This window comes from Megalobrama amblycephala, linkage group LG11 (genome assembly GCF_018812025.1).
Source record: "Megalobrama amblycephala isolate DHTTF-2021 linkage group LG11, ASM1881202v1, whole genome shotgun sequence".
In the NCBI taxonomy this organism is placed as follows: domain Eukaryota; kingdom Metazoa; phylum Chordata; class Actinopteri; order Cypriniformes; family Xenocyprididae; genus Megalobrama; species Megalobrama amblycephala.
In genome coordinates, this window is record NC_063054.1 from 13,713,624 (window position 1) to 13,726,853 (window position 13,230).

At 36.1% G+C, this 13,230-nt stretch overlaps 1 protein-coding gene across 1 annotated transcript in view; it reads left to right on the forward strand.

The window, feature by feature from the left end:
• Window positions 1–1,215: 1,215 nt before the first annotated feature.
• Window positions 1,216–13,230, forward strand: part of si:ch211-142k18.1 — a 76,705-nt gene continuing 64,690 nt past the window's right edge. The window contains exons 1-2 of the mRNA XM_048206241.1: window positions 1,216–1,350; window positions 6,802–6,838. The gene's annotated coding sequence lies outside the window, so the exon portion shown is untranslated. The remainder of the gene's footprint in view (window positions 1,351–6,801; window positions 6,839–13,230) is intronic.

A 13,230-nucleotide genomic window follows, 5' to 3' on the forward strand; every position in this document is an offset into this window, starting at 1 on the left:
GCATGTAGGCTATGTATTTGTTGACATGGTTAAAGCTATTGTTATCCAATTTGTTGGCCTTAAAACGTCTTAAAAATGCATATATGTACACCAAGGAAATCAAAATTTTCTCGGGGGGAGCATGCCCCCGAACCCCCATAGCATAATACATTTTGTGACCTCGGTAAATATAAAACCCTGCGTACGGCCCAGCTTCTTTTCTAATAAAATCAAAGGTAATCGTGTAACTCTCCAGTTGTGCGCACTTTGGGACTAAACTTTGTATGCACTGTGTGATCAATGTGTGAAAATAAATGGGATCAAAAAACACGATTGAATGTAAAGGTTTGTGTCTCGTTGTTCTATTGAAAAAAACCAATAACTACCGATTGATTGGCATTTTTATTTATATATAAATAAATTGGAGGGGAGGACCCACCCACATTTTTTTTGCTTCCGACGCCCATGAATTTTAGTGAACAGTTGTTCTATATCTATAGTCTTTGGAGCCATTTACACCATAAAGATAACTATAACAATAACTATAAAACTGCCTAAACCAAAGCATGATAATGTTGTATTATAAGCATGCGTTGCTTACTTTAAATGCTCAAGCTCTTTCAGGGTTCATGCAGGTTTCAGTAAGTCAAATTTAAGACCTTTTTAAGACATTTTAAGACCATAAAGATTGAAATTTAAGACCTACACGACGCATTACCAAAAAATATTCAAATCAAAGAAATTCTGAAAAAAATCATTTTATTTCAATGAATTCAGTCATTGCAGGCCCAACCCCTTTTCCCCACCCCTCTAGGGGTCAGCCAGTTGTTTTTTCGTTGTTTTTGTTTTCCGTTTATATATATATATATATATATATATATATATATATATATATATATATATTATACAGAATCTGAATTAAAATGTGTTTGATTTAAGCCTACATTTCAAATTTTGTGTCATAAAATTATATCGCGCATACAGCTCAACTAACGCGATCGTTATAAAGGTGTTTAAACAACAATACACTTCCACTTGCATGTATTTGACAATCGGAATATCAGATATTTCATGCCATAGCTAACACATTTGTGAATATTCTGAATAAAAAAGGAAAAATGACATAAAAGCAGATCATCATTCATTCAGCGCTGTTGCTGCTGCGGTGTGTCACGTGACAAGCAATGACGCGTCACCATGGAAACCATAAAATAACGGTCGCCTAATAGGCCTACACTACACACCGCTTGTAACCAACAGCAGAAATCGCTGTGATCTAGCCATGTCTTGTTGAAAGTACACTTTCCCATTTTCCACACGAAGCCGAACTTTAACAAACTCTGAGGAGGCGCAGACGTATCTCGCGGGCAGGTAAGTTATTGCATTTATCACGGGATTTGTAGTTTTATCAACGCGTATACCAACACCAATATACCCCAGAAAGAACTACGACTCGCTACTTTTTTGCTACCTTGTAATAACTTTCAGCAGGTAGCGTTTCTGGAAATGGGTTAAAAAAATTTAGACCTGACTAAATTAAATTTAAGACCTCGGATGAAAATCTGGCCGTTTTTAAGACTTTTTAAGGCCTTAAATTTAAAGTTCAGAATTTTAGACTTTTTAAGACCCCGCGGGAACCCTGTCTTTAAAGTCGGGTGGATTCTGATTGGCTGTCAATGTTTTTATCCTTCAACAGCTGGAATAAAATTGTTATGAAAATTGTCCAACGAAATTGTTTCTCCGTGCCATTATTGTTATATTTGTGGTGTGGAGCCTTCACTATTCTCATAGTATTAGAACAATTATTAAAACTTTATAGTAATCGTTATCGTCCTTGGTGTGAACAGCCTTTTACACTCCAAAACTGCAACCTGAACACACAAATGTTGATCATTAGCAAAAAACAACAAGTTTTAAAGAAATAAAAAAAGAGACAGGTGAACATAAAGAACTGAATAAAAACAGTAAACCAGAATGCTATGTGACACAAACCACATGATAATTGATTGAACTTTGATGAGAATGAATGAACAAGAGCACCATAAAGACCCTGGCTGCGTTTCTCAAAATCATTGTGAGCTAAGTTGATCGTAGAGACCATCGGTGGTAATAGTACAATCTACTTTTAGGAAAGCAGCCCACAAAGATGTTAATGCATATGAAAGGAAATTGCACTAGTTTTATTTAGGTAAACTAGGCTATTTGTCAATGAGGGATTTGTGGAAACACATTCATGTTTTTAGATTTGTGGAGTAAACAAATATACTTTTATTTTGAAATGAAAAGATAAAATTAGACTCTTGGGGCAAGATTGCCACCAGAACTGGCCCAGAGTGTTGTTGTAGTGCTATTATTTTGTTAATTTAATACTTCATATACATTCATGGGTTTATTAATTAATAATTCCATGAGACAAATGTACATCTATCATCTTCGCTATTAATTAAAACCTATTGAGTAAAATTCATAGTGTTTATATTATAACATATCTTCAATTAAAATATGGGCAATTAAATATGTAAATATTCATATGCCTGTATAAATTTACCTTTCAAAGGAATCTGTTTTATTGGGATTCTGCTTTTCTGTCAGCAGATTTAGAAGTACATACACATTGTTCTTAAGGGAGCATCTCCACCCATCTTATGCTATATGTCCTGATTTAGGCCCATCAGACCCCAAGGTGACCAGAATGGACATAGAATTGTCACCCAAGTGTCAGATTTACAAGCCCTGTCCATCATGACATCTCCTGCCACCTCATTTAGCTGGAGCAGGCCGAGACCTCCCAAGCTGGGGTGCTGGAGTTGCCAATTGCCACAACAATAATTCACGGCTAATTAAACAGTCCCACCAAAGCCCCTCACAGCCCATTACTTATGTAGCTCTTGACAGTGAGGGGCCAGCAGTACACGGACCCAGCGACTGGCAGCAGGGTCGGCCTGGGGCCACCGTGTGTCATGTCAGTCTCCTCTGTGTAAATCCACTAGTTAGGCACAACTATTGACTTTCTGTCAGCTAAGACGAATTTGCGAACACCTCCTCTGATCATCGATCCTGCTCTGGCCTAGCAGTTTTCGATTCTGAAGAGTTAAGCTTTTTAAAAATCCAATGTTAAGGCATTGTTTACAAAGAAATGCAATAGATCCAGTAACATTAAGGCAAGCATTTAATAGAAGTTGGCAATGCATCAAGAATAACATTTTTGCTCAGGCTCTATTTGATTTATATTTAGATTTGTAAAATGTGTAGTGGAGATGTGTATTTTTTTGCTGTTAATGTATTTAAAAAAAAAGAAGAATCAGTATCTACAATTGTTAATTGTAATTGTTACATTTAACTTGTTACATTTACAGTGATGTCTCGACTTGCTTCAAACCCTTTCTTCTGTAGAAAACAAAATGAAAAAAATCTTACATTAGCAAGCAATGCCCTATTAAAGAAATTGAATGCCCTATCAATGAAACAAATTAATATTTTGGGCTGAATCTTCTTAAATCTTCTCCTTTTAATCTGCTTCACAAAATATCTGAATTTAGACTGATTTGATTCTCAAGTTCACCTCACTTCCAGTTGCATAAACATAGCCACTCAAGTCTTAAAGGGATAGTTCACCCAAAAATGAAAATTTGATGTTTATCTGCTTACCCCCAGTGCATCCAAGATTTAGGTGACTTTTTTTCTTCAGTAGAACACAAATGATGATTTTTAACTCCAACCGTTGCCGTCTGTCAGTCAAATAATGGGAGTGAATGGGAACTCGAACAATAAGAGTCGAAAAAACTTGCATAGACAAATCCAAATTAAACCCTGCAGCTCGTGACGACACATTGATGTCCTAAGATAAGAAACGATCGGTTTGTGTGAGAAACTGAACAGTATTTATATCATTTTTTACCTCTAATACATCACTATGTCCAACTGCGTTCAGCACTCGCTTAGTGAGGTCTGATCGCCCTCTGACAATTGAAGTGATGTCTAGCACTCATTGAAGTCTATGCACGAGACATAACTGCCATTGTCAGAGCGCGATAACTTAGAGAACAAAATTTTCAGTTTTACTCAAATTAGGGTGATGCGTGAAGGGTGAAAAATGAGTACACCCCACTGAAAGTCTCTGGAGCAAAGCTAAATTTTAGACTACAAATGTCTAAAATTTAACAAGAATTCAACCACAGGTGAGTCTAATTATTCATTACACAGGTGTCTAGCAGACAGTTGACTATAAAAGGATGTTAAAACCCCTTCCCATTTCATGTTGTCAGCAGTGGCACCACATGGAAGAGAAATGTCACAAAAAGAAAGAAAATAATTTCTTTACACCAGAAAGGTGAAGGCTACAAGAAGATCAGCAAAGCTTTACTTATCAGTCAGAATACTGTGGCAAAAATGGTACAAAAATTTTAAAAAGATGGAACTGCAACCATCTCACAGAGACATTCAGGTCATCCACGGAAATTAACACCTCGACAGGAGTGTCTTCTGATGAGAAGGGTTGAAGAAAATTGGCATGCAAGTTCACAGCAGTTATCTAAAGAAGTAGAAAGCCAAACTGGGATGAATATTTCCCGTGGCACAATACGGCGTACACTGCAGAAGAATGGCATGCATGGGTGCTGTCCACGAAAGAAGACTTTCCTAAAGCCCAGGCACAAAAAAGCCCACCTAGAGATTGCCAGGGCCCATGCTGAGAAAGATGAAGATTACTGGGACTCTATACTCTGGAGTGATGAGACCAAGATAAATTTTTATAAATTTTTGGAACTGATGGCTTCAAAACTGTATGGCGTCGCAAAGGTGAGGAATACAATGAAAAATGCATAGTGGCTACAGTGAATCATGGTGCTGGTGTCGGGGAGCTGCATTTCATTAATGGCATCATGAATTCACAGATGTACTGCTCTATAATGAAAGAGAAGATACTACCATCACTCCGTGCCCTTGGTCGTCGTGCACTTTTCCAACATGACAATGATCCTAAACACACATCTAAGGCCACTGTTGGATTTCTGAAGAAGAACAGGGTGAAAGTGATTCAGTGGCTCCTGATATGAACCCAATTGAACACCTATGAGGAATTCTGAAGAGACAAGTTGAGCATCACTCTCCATCCAGCATCCAGTCTCTAAAAGAGGTCATTCTTGAAGAATGGAAAAAGATAGATGTTGCAAAATGTCGCCAACTTGTTCATTCCATGCCTAGAAGACTTGGTGCTGTCATTAAAAATCATGAAGGCTATACAAACTACTAGATGTAATATGATGTAATAAATGTTTTTGTTGTGGGGTGTACTCATTTTTGCATCACCCTAATTTGAGTAAAACTGAAAAATGTGTAATCTAAGTTATATTATTAACCTTACTTTCATGTTATAAGTTAAACAGATGTTATATTAAACTTAGTCTTGTCAACATTTTGGAAATTGTTTTTGTGTTCACTGAGATATTGTTTAAAATGTTACTTTTCAAAGTACTAATTTACGCTGAACACTGCAGATTATTTTCCTGACAAACAACCAAAGCTCATTGGTCGATCATAAACAGTTAAGATTAGAATGTCAAATTAAAATTAAATTAGAATAGATGGGTGTTTGTGACAGTGTTTGAAGTGGGCCGGTGTACCGGTGTTGTGCTGAACTCTGACCCCCTGCCAGATTATTACCCCCCTAGTACTGGTAGGTGTTGGAGAGGGGTTAGGATTAGGAGCAGGGTTAGGATTAGATAATCAGGTAGTGACTTCAACTTCAGCATGCCCAATGCCCAACCACACATATTTTTGCGCATGTGAAGGATGCTGTTTTACGTGGATATTGGAACATGGGTGAAGTAGCCTACAAAGCCTTTATTGTTTACATAATGAATTATAATTTAGCATCCAAAATGGTATTCAAATATAGAAACATATTTGGATTCTTGCCAAATGAGAGAGGCTCGAGCCCATCAGTTTTTCTTTAGCCTAAAAAAATAATTTTGGCTTGATTTTTTTGGCCTATGTTGTTTATAATGAATGCCACTATGACTATCTAATTTATGTTTTATTTTATAGTTTAATATATAATTTTAGAACTTCTTTTTCATTCTTGTTCTGTTATGAATACCGTTACACTTAAAGGTTTTGTTGTGGAGGGAACCCTGATTTACATTTAACGCCTATTAAATGCAGGCACTATAAAATGCATACAAAATGCAAAATATAAACATTTTCATATCTGTTTTACAGAGGACGAGTTATAGAAAGAAAATAGCCTGGAACCTAAAAACTGACTGGTATACTGAATATAAAAAAATTATATATATGAATAACATAAACAACATTCCTGAACATGAATAACATTGTTTTGGTTATAGAGTTGTTTTCATTTTCCTATTAACTGAGTGTCCTCTACATAGGACATATCATATAATACTAATATAAAAAAAAATAGAATTTTTTTCACCATTTGTTTCTTATATTTCAAACATTGTAATGATGTTAAAAACAAGATTTACAAATCTTTTTTTTTTTCTATGGGTCTCAGAAGGATATAAGTGACATAAACAATTTGATGACCAGTCTTAAAGAAAAAAAAAATAGATGTCTTTGTAAGACCAGTCTAAGCAGTTTATGCATCCGATCACTGGCTGCAGCAGTTTACCGCTCACTGCAGGTTATAAGTGAATGGCAATCTAAATTTCAGTCTGTTTCTCGCATTTTATGGCTTCATAAGTCATATGAACTACCCCGTTGTGCTTTGCATTCTTTTTTGAAGCCTGAAGTCCAATTCTTTGCAACTGCATAGAAATAAGCGACATTTTTCAAAATGTCACCTTTTGTGTTTTACAGAAGAAACACAGTCATACAGCTTTGGAACATCATGAGGGTGAGTACATGATGATAATCTTCCTTTAGGATTCTTACTTAGTCTTGTAACCATGTCTGTGAACTGCACTATGATTATGTTAATGACACATTTGAAACATCAAAGAGCATAGTTCTTGCTAGATTAATTGCTAGATGTAGAATACAATATCATCAAATGAATGATAAATTAAAAGGGATTATTCCTAAAAGCAACACTAAATACAGAATTATGTTAAAGATACGCTCGATATGTGATGTTAGATGTTCTTAGGAAATCTAATAACTAAATGTGTTTTATAAAAAATATATATCCCCAAAGGCACAGCTAGCGGGTAATATGCTAAGGATCCTTTGTCAAAGTCATGCAAATGTCATCATTCATACAAATTCCCTATGCGTTTTAAGTCTTATCTCATTCAGCCCTTCATATAATAAAAAGTTTGAATCACATTGAAAGTTAGAGACAGCACAATGCAACAGAACGGCTGAATGCTGAGTCTAAATGGATTACAAACCGTGACAAAATGTTTTCCGGACAGCTCCATAAGCCCACTCAATCTGGAAACAGCCAGCACCAAAACGGTCAAGTACTCCCTAGCTTATTTCTGTCATTTTCCCTAAGTTATTATAGACCCAAAGAGCCAATTCACATTCAAGGCAAATTAGCAGGAACGTGTATAATGACCAAGTGAAAGTGACATGTGAAGGCCAAGTATGGTTACCCATACTTGGAATTTGTCCTCTGCATTTAACCCATCCAAGTTAGTGGACACACACCCGGAGCAGTGGGCAGCCATTTTTGCTGTGGCGCCTGGGGAGCGATTGGGGGTTAGGTGCCTTGCTCAAGGGCATGTCAGTCATTTCCTACCGTTTTTGAGAATCGAGCCCGCAGCCTTCGGGTTACCAGTCTGACTCTCTAACCATTAGGCTATGACTGCCCACACAATGACTGAAATCTGACTGAATGAAAGCAGTGACTAAACTTCTTCCATGTAAAACACCAAACACGCAACAGGACACATAAACAGTTTGCAGTGGTAGAAGCGTATGCTGCTGTCGTAAAGATGATTCTGCTGAATGATTCGCACCAGATGGCAATTACCGCCCCATCTCCAGCTCTCTGCTTCTGAGGCAAATGATGCTTGTTAAAGGAGCATCTGGCCCCATCACAGTTGTGTACAGACACTAGTCACAGATAAACTACCATTCAAAATAATACTACGACAGAATTCAACAAACAAAACAAAAACTGTAGCTGGTATCAGTGGTTGAATTGACTCAGGTCTTATGAGGGGTCTACCAAAAAATAGCACAATTGACCCTTCACAAAGACTTGCCCCCTTAGTTACTGTTGCTTTGTCCGACAAGCCATGACGCTGTCACGCCACACACAGTGAAAAATACATTGCGGAGCAAAGAGGATACTGACAACACGTCAACAGACAAGACAGAGCAGGTTACTTATGATATTAAACAAAGTCCCAGCTTTCAAACTGTGTAATTTTTTTAAGAAATTCGAACAATAAAAACCGTTTTGTGGCTCTTTAATGTGTCATGACAGCTTGCTGTAGCTCCTCGACTCAAGCGGCTCCTGAACCGATCATCTCTTCCTACTAGTTAATTTATAGCATCAAATAAACATAAATGAACATGAGAAGGAATGTTGTTTCAAACGCGGAGAGACATCAGTACACCATTTTTCAAGTTCTAGTCCACCGAGGTTAATCTTCTAACTCCTGACTGCTTTATCGGATTCGCCGTTATGATTGGTTAGATCGCTTGTCAATCAAACTCCCGGCGAAGTGTTAATTAAAGAATGAATGGATTAACATAAATCAAGTCAGATTTCAGATGACCTTCTTTAAATGAATTATTAATTAAAACAAAATGTATTACTGTATTAGAATATCAAATGTACTGATTAAAAAAGTAAAAATTACACTAAAAATGATCAGATATGTTTTTAAAAAAAAAAAAAACATTTTTGTTCGCTATTATTTTGCAATTTCACTGACCATGGTTTTATGGTACTATTAAAGGGTTAGTTCACCCAAAAAATTAAAATAATGTCATTACTCACCCTCATGTCGTTCCACACCCGTAAGACCTTTGTTCATCTTTGGAACACAAATTGAGATATTTTTGATAAAATTTGATGGCCCAGTGAGGCCTGCATTGGCAATAAGATCATTTCATTTTTCAATGCCCAGAAAGGTACTAAAAACATATTTGAAGCAGTTCATGTGACTACAGTGGTTCAACCATAGTATCATAAAGTGACAAGAATACTTTTTGTAAGCTAAAAAAAAACAAAATAGCGAGTTTATTCAACAATATCTAGTAATGGGTGATTTCAAACAGTGGCATAACAGTGGCTTTGTTTAAAAAAGTGGGTGGGACAGGAATGTGTATGTGGGGGGGGGGGGGTAATTGTATTATTACAATAATAATAATATGATATTAAAATTAATATGATAGTTTCTTCCTTACATCTGCTATAGTACAATATGTCTCGAGAGTATGTTTATTAGTTAATGAATACGTGGAGCCGCTGTTGAAAATAGATTGTCTTGATGGACAATATTTCCGTTTAGCATGCAAGAGATTCTGGGTTCGAATCCAACCATGTATGTTTTTTTTTTTCTCTCATTAAAACCAAAGATGTTCGTCAGTGATTGTATATCAAGAGCAGGGACACATTTATTTGTATTTTGTTTTGTGATTCAACGTAATGAATAGAGAGTCTCTGCAACAGTTAAGAGATAGATTGAAGCGCTCGTCCGTGTGAACACTGCGCAGTGTGCACGAGTGCCAAGAGAACACTGTTGTGCCTCTGATAACAGCGACAACGAGCACTCAACATGATTTCAAAAACAACATCCCAGCGCCAGATCGCCTATTATTAACACAAATTGATAATCAACTAGAGGTGTTTCTTTTGTATTAGATATCCGCGAGATGCCGCGAGATGTTTCAAAAAGTGGTGGGGACAATATCGACCCTTTCAAAAAGTGGTGGGGACATGTTCCACCCGTCCCACCCACAAATTACGCCTATGATTTCAAAACACTAATTCATGTAGTTTCAAATCTTTACAAATCTTTTGTTTCGAATCTGTGGTTCAGAACGCCAAAATCATGTGATTTCAGTAAACGAGGCTTCGTTACGTCATAAGTGTTTCGAAATTTCAATAGTTCATGTGACTTTGGCAGTTTGATATGCACTCTGAACCACAGATTCGAAACAAAAGATTAGAATTCCATCACTAGATATTGTTGAATAAAGTCCTTTTTTTGGCCCACAAAAAATATTCTCATCACTTTATAATATTAAGGTTGAACCACTGTACTCACATGAACTGTTTTAAATATGTTTTTAGTATTATTTTAGTATTATTTCTGGGCATTGAAAAAGGAAATGATGAGGAAATGCAGGCCTCACTGAGCCTTCAGATTTTATCAAAAATATCTTAATTTGTGTTCCGAAGATGAACAAAGGTCTTGCGGGTGTGGAACAACATGAGGGTGAGTAATAAATGACATAATTTTTATTTTTTGGTGAACTAACCCTTTAACATCAGCATTCATCCCTCCTTCAAGTTTGGCTTATTGCAGATAAATGTAACTAAGCACAAAATACAAAAATAAAGTCACATTGTGACAAAGTTGCAGTCGTGACGTATACAGTTACAATAACAAGATATAAAATCACATTGTGAGAAATAAAGTTGCACAATATAAAGATTGCTGTTATTATTTTATATATTTTTAATTTTAGGCTGAAATGGGTTTCCATATATCAATTTTACTACTCACAACAATTTGGGAATCCCCAAATCTTTTATTTATTTATTTTTTTTTTTCAGTTCTAGCAATTTCCGTGTCTGTCACTATCACTATGTTAAAAATATTATTAAATTCAATCACGTAATGTTGTGCAATATGTTATTGTGTAATTTACTACATTTTCTGGATTTTACTTCCAAATATAGTTAGAAAAAGAGAAGCTGAGTTTTGGAGATGAGAGGGAGAGTGAGATGAAAGAAATGAGATGACTTTGAGCGTAACAGATGTCAGAGTGTCATCATTGTAGAGGGGGTGTGAGAATCTGCCAGTCTGCGCACATCACCTGGCATTTGACACATCAGCCAGCCCTAACAGAGTGTGACAAGCCCAGTGCCTCGTGTTTGGGTTGAATATCACTCTCTCCACACACTCCTACTGAAGCTGACACATGAGACAAATGATCTGAGAGAGACACCAAATAAAATCTCTCTTCTAACGCCATCATTTCTGAGGGTTAAAGGCAGACCAGATGAACAAGAAAGGTTATCAGAAGATAAAAAGGAAAGATTATGAAAGGAACAGCAATGAGGAGGGATCCTATTCATGATTGTAACACACTTACACATATTTTTAAATTCTTGTGAAATACAGAATGCATTCATCTTATGATTAGACATTGTCAAAGGCCTGTTTTCACTCAGAATGCTTTGAGATATCATTCTAATGGGGTCTTTGATATATAAAGGGCGTAGATAAAAGCCACTTACGTGTGAAATTTTAATAGTTAGTGGCCTGTTGAAAATTGAGATAGGATTTATTTCCATTCTTAGGGTATGCTTTTTAAATGAAAACAATAATTACTCTAACCATCTATTATACAAATTGTGATTACATTAACTGAGAACCAAAAGCATTGACGTCATTAACCAATCTGACAATATTCATTATTCATCATTGTGAGTAGATCAGCATTAGTCCACCAAGAATTTGCAGGAAAATAAAGCTCACGCATATCTTATTGTATCATTATAAAGACATATCTGCTGTCCCAGCAATCAGAAGCTTTAGGCAAACAATTATTATTCCATACAACCAACCTGGAAAACAAAGTAAACAATGGCCTTTTCTCAAAACCATATCAGTCATGGAACCCCAAATTGATGCTGAAATATTTATCCATTTTGAAATGGAATGGAATGGCAGCATGTGGACTAATACTGTTGTCAATGGAAGGACAGATTTGTGCCAATGACTTTTTTTTTTTTTTCCCAATGCAATTACATTTAGCATGTAAATAATTCACTTGTTCACCTCTGTGTGCATATGTTGTTAACCAAACCAATTAAACTGCATTACTTTGTAGCACTGATGATGGGCTAGAGTAATTTGGCCCTCTTATTGTATCTTGGCTCAGTGTTATTATCAGTGAGATCCTTTTATTATTCCGTTTTAATTATTTTAGTTTTTTATTTATTTCCGTTTAATTAATTGTTTGATTTAGTTTTTAAATTTTATATTTTACACTTTCATTTTAGTTAATTTTAATTTTCCTTGATCTTTCTTTAAACAACCCTTTTTATTTACTGTTAAACTTGTGTAAAAAAACAAAAACAAAAAAACCTCACTCTCCCATTTATTTGATTACTTAGCTACCAAAAAAGTAGATAATATTATTCCTAAACCCGAGAAAGAGATCTTAAAGAGGTATGATGTGCTGTATTGTGTGATACGTGCAATAATACGATAATGTGTGGAGGATTGCATCAAGAGAGGAGGAGCACTGGACTAGACTCTAAATGTTCGTTTTAGGTGAATGTTTTGTTTTGATAGCATTTGCTGGAAGTAATTTATAAAGTTCAAGTTCCTGCCAGTGATGGACTCGCGCATGATTTTCTTCTAAGAAAATATAAGAGTTCTGTAAAAATTACAAGAAAACAATAACAAATCTTATGCTGATCATTGCTTATACATATAAACAGAGAGCGATGAACTATTAAAATTAAAGTGCATATTATTTTTGTCATATGTTAACATGGCCACTTGTGATTTGCCAGCATCACCATAATTCTCACAACTTGTTTTTGTAGCACAGGAGAATAAGATTCATGCTTTGAATTGAAGCACATTCATATGGTTAGAGCAGGGAATTGTTAGACAGACTCTATATCTTTCCTTTTATTTTGTGCGATATAAACATTTTTTTTGCTTTTCCTTGTATTGCAAACAAGTTGGAAAAGAGATTGTGAGAAAGAAGAGTTGGATAGTGTGTGTGTGCGTTGGGGGGAGGGGGTTGTTTGTGTGAGATTAAGAGAGCGAGACAGAGCAAATTTGTAGAGAGGTGTGAAGTGGAGGTAAGGAAAAGGCAATCCCAGGTGACACCTGGTTTTGCCATCCATCACAGTCCAAAAGCCAGACAGTAAACTACCGAACCATCCTCATCTGTCATCCAATCACAGGCTCTGCCTTTTCCCCATCACCAATCTCATTCGTTCCTCTCAACAATTCATTCCATGCACGCTCACTGCACTCAGTGAGATGACGCCTGGTTGTCACCTTGAATATGTTTATTTATTCCTGTTTTCCTCAGCTCAGGCAATGATGACTCAAATTAAACTCCAGCTTTTTA